The sequence below is a fragment of the Cetorhinus maximus genome, unplaced genomic scaffold, assembly GCF_964194155.1.
Source record: "Cetorhinus maximus unplaced genomic scaffold, sCetMax3.hap1.1 HAP1_SCAFFOLD_1389, whole genome shotgun sequence".
Lineage (NCBI taxonomy): Eukaryota > Metazoa > Chordata > Chondrichthyes > Lamniformes > Cetorhinidae > Cetorhinus > Cetorhinus maximus.
Genome location: NW_027597330.1, coordinates 61,375 through 69,531, shown reverse-complemented (window position 1 = coordinate 69,531; position 8,157 = coordinate 61,375). Strand labels below are relative to the sequence as shown.

The 8,157-nt window shown below is 42.7% G+C and overlaps 2 non-coding genes across 2 annotated transcripts; both read left to right on the top strand.

The window, feature by feature from the left end:
- The first annotated feature begins 714 nt into the window (after positions 1-714).
- On the top strand, positions 715-796 carry trnal-uaa (transfer RNA leucine (anticodon UAA)). The gene has a single exon. It is a non-coding gene; the product is annotated as a tRNA-Leu (tRNA).
- Positions 797-3,017: 2,221 nt separating this feature from the next.
- Positions 3,018-3,099, top strand: trnas-cga (transfer RNA serine (anticodon CGA)). Its single transcript has one exon. It is a non-coding gene; the product is annotated as a tRNA-Ser (tRNA).
- Positions 3,100-8,157: the final 5,058 nt, after the last annotated feature.

Below are 8,157 nucleotides of genomic sequence, written 5' to 3'. Positions count from 1 at the left end.
TGTCATTATGGCAGATTAATATGTTTTTATTGTATTGATTGCATTATTATTGTAACTGTTTCCCTTTTTGTACCGTTTCTTTATATTGATTCTAAGATTATTTTAATACCGGTTATCTTGATACCAGTTGTGTCACTTCCACAAATTAAATGGAACTTCACACGGTGCAATGGTGTGCTCCAGTTCTCTTAATATATTCAGAGAATTAATTTCTATTCGCAGCTTTGAATCCTATATTTTCTCATGAATTGGATGTGTGCACGCAGTTGAACAATTTTTATTCTCATTGTGTTTGACATTAATATTTAAACGTCTGTTTGTGTGAGAACATACTGGACAACAGATGGCTGACAAAGTTTGGGGAATATTTTCATCAGATCAAAGCGCACAATCCGGAATTGTGACGACAATGGAAGTAGGAAGGGAAGAGGGTGAGGAAGAGACTTTTGTCGTTGCCGGATGATGTCAAACCACCAAGTTTTCAGTTAATATCGGAACACACTCACCACTTATGCCACAAAGACGAGGTACAGCAGAGGAATCAAGGGCTAAAGGGATCGGCTGGGAAATTGGTGTTGAGGCCCAGGATCCTCCGTGATCTTATGAAGTAGCTGAGCAAGCTCCAGGGGCCTTTTGGCAGACTCCTGGTCTGATTTCTTATGTTCTCATTCAGTGCCGATACCAGTCATGACGATGATTGGCTGTAAGCACCGTGGTAGTGTGGCCGAGCGGTCTAAGGCGCTGGACTTAAGTTCCAGTCTCTAACGAGACGTGGTTTCGAATCCCACCACTACCAGACGATATTTCTGGGGACTTTGTGCAAATCGCTTTCCTGCTAAAATTAATAGCAGGAAAGTGAGCGGTGTTTCCGATGGGTCGGAATTCCGAGGAGAGAAAATGTGAATATAAATTACAGGGCGGCTGGGAAAAGGCCGGCATTGTGAGACTAGTTGAGTTGCTCCTCCAAAGAGCCAACATGACGGGCCGAATGACCTCCTTCTCTTCTGTAATCATTCTGTGATTTTATATGACCCCGACTGGTGAGCGCATAGGGTCTGTAGGCGAAAGCGGAGTGGTTAAGGTGATGGATTGTCCCCACCCAGGGTACCATCCTGCCGACCATACTTCTCATTCCTGATTTTAACCAGGCGCCTGCAGATACAGAACTAATTATCTGTTCAATGGAATAAAAAACACAGCCAAACACTTTGGTTTTTTCCTATTGCCGTTCATCTACAAGCACTTACGGAATTTGCTGTCGGATTTGTGAAAACAAAACTTAACCAATTTGTGATATCTTTGTGGTCTCTGTCACTCTCGGTCTTATATGTATGTATGTGTTCCTGTGTGTGTGTCAATGCGCTTCAGTTCCCCACTTTTACCAATCAAAACTTTATTTATATTAGTTGAGTAGCTTCATATTAAAATCGGACAAACAAAAAAGAGCAGCTTTAAAACATGCAAGAGGGGAATTCCGGCTCTATTTGTTTTTGAATGGAGACTGCTCAGCGCCTAAGTGCCCGTATGTTACAAAGTGGGGGATGATTGACATTTACACTGAGCAACATTAAATCAGACAGAAACCGAGTCCTTGTGGTGGAGGAGTTAAGGCAATGGACACACCGAGAGAATGAATTTGTAAATATAAATAGTCCAAACTGAAATCCCTCAGACCTTAGGAACTGTTTCTACTGCGGCCATATCTCTGAAGGAATAGGAAAATTAAAGTTCAATTCCAAATGTTATAATCACCTGGAAAGGCTGAACAGTCTGAAGCTCTTTACTCTAGAAAAGGGAAGGCTGAACGCGGGCCTTATAGAAATGGAATGCTTTGTCCCTGTTTTGTCAAGGATTCTACCTGCTGAATCTGATCAAACAAATAATGAAAAGTTTAGAAACATAGAATGAAATGTTTACATTGAGGTGTAGTTCTTAAGATCACATTTTGTCATTTGCTCGATCAGCATTTTTGTCGAACTGTCTCTCTGTGTCATTAAATTACAACACTGACTACACTTCAAAAGCATTCCATCGGCTGTACAGCACTTTCTGTTGCCCTGAGTTCGTGAAAGGCTCTGTTTAAATGTAAGTCTTTTATTCTCTTCTTCTTTTCCGTCTTTCAATCTAAGTTATCAATGGTGACGTGTATCTGTTCCTTTCAGTGTCGAGCCAACTCTGTTTCTATCTGTCTCTCTTTGTCTCCGTATATCTGTTTTCGCCCCCACAGTCTCCCTGTCTCTGTCTCGGTCTCCTTTACCTCTTTGCAAAGTGTGAAATTCTGAGACAGTTTGTGAGTGTTCATGGTGAGAGGCTGTTTTCCCCCCGGCTGGAGCGCCTAGAACTGGGCTCACATTCTGCGGATAATGTGTCAGCCATTTAGGACTGAGTTGAGGAGACATTTCTTCACTCAAAGGGTTGTGAATCTTTGGAGTACTGTAGCCCAGACATCTGCAGATCCTCAGTCGGCGAGTACATTGAAGGTTAAGATGGATTGATTTTTTGATTCTAAGGAAATAAAGGGATAGATCGATGGGGTAGAAATTAGTGTTGAGGTTGGCAATCCGCCATGATCTAAATAAGTGGCGGAGCAGGTTCGAGGCACCTGAAAGCTGCTTCCTGCTCTTTTCCTTACTATCTATATTTCAATGGAAATACCAGGTAAGGTAAAAGGCGTCCATTATGTTATTGTGGCCGAGCGGTCTTAAATGCTGTGTTTAAAAACCACCCTTTTGTTGGGGGTGGGCACGAATCCCACTGTTTCAATGAGCTGGTATTCGCGCCGTGTTACGAAATCTTTAGACGGGGAAGCTTCAGTTGAAGTGGAGTGTGCGGTGTTTTATTTTGATGGGAAGAACAAGGAGAGACAATACAAATATGAATTTCTGTGGGGGAAAAGGAGCCTGTGTGGAACCAGCTGATTGGATCTTCCAAAGATCTGGCACGAATATGACCTGGCGAATGTCTTCCTGCTCTGCTGTAGCCACCTATTATTTTATATGAATGATCTAAGCACACTCGTAGTCGTGGCCGAGTGGTTAAGGCGATGGATTCGAAATCCATTAGGGTCTTCCTACATAGGTTCGAATCCTGCCGACTACGTTTCCTCATTATTCCCGATTTCAACCAAATAAAACTATTGGTCAATTGTAGAAAATAAACTCTCCAGCGTTTTCCTATTTCCGTTCATCTGCCACATCTCAAGGTGTGTGGACATCTCAGAAGGTTTTGGGGTTCTGGGAGACTAAAGAGAAAGAGAGGGTCAAGGACATGGAGGGATTTGAAAACAAACAGGAGAATTTTAAACTAAAGATAGCACTTGTCCAGGAGCCAATGTAGGTCAGAAAGCACAGGGGTGATAGGGGAATGGGACTTGCTGCGAGTTTAGACACGGGCAGCAGAGTTTTGAATGACCTCAAGTTTACAGCGGGTAGAATGTCCACTCACATTCCAGAACTCACATCCTGGTGGATCCGCGCTGCCGTGTTTCCAAAATCAATGCTGACCCTTATCAGGTGCCATTCTCAGAACTATACACAGTGCTCCAGTAAAAGCAGCCCCATTCTCACCCATATTCTGCCTTGTACCAATATCGTTGTAGCCAGTGCTTTGCAACCGATCTCAGCCTTTCTCTTTTATTCTTTTACTTTCCAGCCCGATATCTACATTTGTTCTCGACCTGTTGCACATGTGACATTTTCATTTCTGATACGGAGCTTCAGTTCCAACTCCACTGACTCGGGCAAGCTGTAACACATTTTCTGTTTTCAATCAGTAACTTAATAAAGTCGTTTTAACAAGAGAATTAAGCGGCTAGCTTCTGGCCGGGATGCAAACCCAGGCCGCAGCGGTGAGATCGCCGAATCCTAACCACTGGACTACCAAGGAAGCTGCTTGCTGCGCTTGCATCTCGGGATATCCACGCGGCTTTTGCCATTTTCTTCATTCTGGACCATTTTCACGTGGGCGAAGTTTCTCCGACAAAATGTCATGTTGAGATAGGACACAAATTATTTCTTCAGCCAATGAAAATCAACGTAGCCTTGGCTGGAACATGAAATCGACAGCGTGGTGAAATAGTCCCTAAGCTGTGAATTACAAAATTCCATTTCCAAAACCCACCAATCTAATCACTGCGGCTCCTGTGAAACTGACAAGGCAGCGCACGGCAGATATTCATCACTAAAAGCAACTGATAGACATCAAATTCTTCACTTTCACGTCACATTTTTTAACTCGTATTCTCCATCTCAGACATTTCCAGTTCAAAAAGATACAAAAGGAATCTTTCCAATCTGCTTTTTCTCTCTGAACCATTTTAATATGAAGCTACAAAACTAAAGTGAATGTAGTTGTAAAGCGTGAAGTGAATGCGATGGTAAAAATTCGTTCACCTGCGTGTGGAACTGAGCCGCATTGATACATTCCGGATCCTAACCACTCGCTGTGCAACATAAATCTGTACGCTTTATTTCCTGTTGCCTCTCCTCTCCGACCAAAATGAATCACTTCACACTTCCTTACGTTAAATTTCAGCTGCCACTTGTCCGTCCAAATGGATTTGTTTAAGAGCCCGAAAGGGAAACCAACTCAAACTAGAAATGGAAGCGTGAGAATGAAAGAAGAGAAGTGACGGGTTTTGTAGATCCCGGAGTAAAGAGACTCCAGGATCAAAATAAATCAAAATACTGCGGATGCTGCAAATCTGAAACAAAAACAGAAAATGCTGGAAAAACTCAGCCGATCTGTCAGCAGCTGTGGAGAAAGAAACAGAGTTAACGTTTCGAGTCTGTATTTTTGGGTCATTGGGACTGATTGGAATGCTCTTTGCAAAAAGCTGCCATAGACACGATGGGCCGAATTGTCTCCTCATGTGCTGTACCATTTTATGGCAACATTATTAAATCAGTCTGTCTCCAGCATTCCTAATGATAGCAGCTGAATTCCATTTCTTCAAAACAAAAACCCAAAGTGCTGCTGCATGGCCGCACAGGTTACCGTTTCAGCTAAGACCATTGAGAATTCGGCAGTGCAGGGTTTCTCTAGCGTCGTGGCCCTAACACGCAAATAGTCTCCCGGTTCGAAACCCGGGAAAATGTTACCGAAATCCGCACGTTTGAGTGCACTTGCGTAATACGGTCACGTGACAATTGGTCTTCTCGAAATACTAAAGAACATCCCACAAATAAAACAAAAGTGACATTTTATCGCACCCGATGTAGTAAAGGTTGTAAAACACTTTCTACTGTCACTCGACAGACATATTAACAGTTCGTTCAGTTAGCAAAATAAATGAATCTGTTTATTGCTGTAGGTTAACATACTTACTCGTCGTCTCAAAGATGAAGAACAGTAGTAATGTGTGCTCCAAAAGACAGACGAAAGCGATATTGTAATTGAAACAGAAGAAATAGCAGACACGCTACATCATCACTTTGTATCGATCTTCAGCAGAGGAAGAGGAAAAACTGCCAGGGTGCGATAAAATGTCCGAGGAAACCGAGGCTCAGTGCAGGCATGGTGAAATCCCTCCTTTCTTATTCAGCCTGGAAAGAAGAGACATGAACGGGATTTAGGCGCCAGAATGTAAAAGATGCCATGAGCCTATTTGAAAGAAGAGCAGGGGAGTTCTCCCCGCTTCCTGGTCAAATTTATCCCTCAATCAACGTCACAAAGACACATTCTCCGCTCATTATGACATTATTGTTTGTGGGAGTTTGCTGAGCGGTGATTGGCTACCGGGTTTCCTACATCACAATGACGACACTTCACAATGTCCTTCATTGACTGGAAAGCGATTTGAGACGTCCGCTGGTCGGGAAAGGTGCTATATAAATGCAAGCCTGTCTTTATTTAAATATCAAAAACGCCAGTGCTCTGGTGACTGACCCTTGAGAGTGGAAACAGTTTCTCCCTAACTGCTCTATCAAACCGCCCGCCGCCGATCCCTTCCTTAGCACAGTAATTTTAAACAACACCATGAAAACTCAGTTTAACCTGCTTTGCTCTAAAGAAAACGATCCCGGCCTTTATAGTCTCTACAAAACTGAATGTGTTCACCCCTGAACATGGTGCAAGGCGGAACATTGTGACGAGATTTTGGAAAATGTTGTTCATTGGCAGGTGGAAAAATGGAGGAGGAACCAAAACAGGAAACCCAGTCTCCAGTTCTGTGAATATTTACAAACTCTTTAGGAAACGGAATCAGGGGAGAATGAAGGGTGAGCTGTCCGACTGACCAAGGCCTATCTGGAATGTTAAGCCATTCTGTCATGCAGCAGCACTCTGGGTCTCTGTTTCGGAGAAATAGAATTCAGCTGGTATTGTCAGGAATGCTGCAGACAGACTCATATAACAATGTAATCATAAAACGGCAAAGCACCATGTATCTATTCAATGGCATAAGGGGCCCTTCCATAATCTTGTCCCGTTCAGCTTTTTATAAGAGCAAACGAATTAATCTCAGTTTCCATCCCTCTTTTAGTAAACCTGTTATTATTCTGAATATCAATTAATTGCACAATTCCCTTTTGAAAAAGGAGATTCTGCATATTCCATGCCTAGTTTACCTTAAGTAACACTGTTTCCCTCACCCAATGCCATGAAGATTTAGACTAGTGCTTCTTACATAGTTATGCATATGAACATTATTTACTTTTTCTATTGATTTCATATCGAATTGACAAAAGTGCTCATTTTTCTGATCAAACACCTCATTATTTCTGAGTTGATTTACAGAATCTAATTACATTTGCTCCACAAGGGTGGAGCTAATCAAGGGTGTTATATCACAGTGGGAAATCAATGTTACAGTTCAACAGAGCCCTGCCAAGATCAAAAGCTGGCATAGTTTGTTTCTTTCATTTGGTTTAAAATGCATTTGTTCTGGGAAGGCAATCTTACAGAATACATATTTGTTTAGGAAAAAGTGTTGATCTGCCAGAATGTTTGGAGGATTCCAATGGTTAGACTGAGAGGTCATGTCACTTGTTACAGGAAGACAACTCTTGGTTTCCGCCTGGTGCCTCAGTTTGTTTGAATTTCAAACTACAGAATGTCTTAGGCAGCAATGCTTTCTGCTCAATCATTATGAACACACTTCTCCTCAGCAGAAGAAATTAAACAAACTTTTCTCAGCAATTCTTTACCTTATTTAACATTCAGTATTAATGTATTTGATATTGATGCCCTTGGTTAACTTGAGGCTCTCTGAAATAGACAACATCGAATTGCAAACTTGACTGGCAAGCAAAAGAATGCCAGGCACCAGGTAATGCATTTGATATGGGTCTGTTAGACAAAGGAAAGCCAATGGATGTTATCTACTTGGACTTCCAGAAGGCCTTTGACAAGGTGCCGCACAGGAGGCTGCTTAGTAAGATAAGAGCCCATGGTGTTAGTGGCAAGGTACTAGCATGGATAGAAGATTGGCTGTCTGGCAGGAGGCAGAGAGTGGGGATAAGGGGGTCCTTCTCAGGATGGTGGCCGGTGACTAGTGGAGTTCCGCAGGGGTCAGTGTTGGGACCACAACTTTTCACTTTATACATTAATGATCTAGATGAAGGAACTGAGGGCATCCTGGCTAAGTTTGCAGATGATACAAAGATAGGTGGAGGGACACGTAGTATTGAGGAGGCGGGGAGGCGGCAGAATGATTTGGACAGGTTAGGAGAATGGGCAAAGAAGTGGCAGATGGAATACAACGTGGGGAAGTGTGAGGTCATGCACTTTGGTAGGAAGAATAGAGACATAGACTCTTCTGTAAATGGGGAGAGGATTCAGAAATCTGGAGTGCAAATGGACTTGGGAGTCCTAGTCCAGGATTCTCTTAAGGTTAACTTGCAGGTTGAGTCGGTAGTTAGGAAGGCAAATGCAATGTTGGCATTTATTTTTAGAGGACTTGAATATAAAAGCAGGGATGTGCTGCTGAGGCTTTCTAAGGCTCTGGTCAGACCACATTTAGAATATTGTGAGCAATTTTGAGCCCCGTATCTCAGGAAGGATGTGCTGTCCCTGGAGAGGGTTTAGAGGAGGTTCACGAGAATGAACCCAGGAATGAAAGGCTTAACATATGAGGAACGTTTGAGGACTCTGGGTCTATACTCGATGGAGTTTAGAAGGATGAGGGGGGATCTGATTGAAACTTACAGAATACTGAAA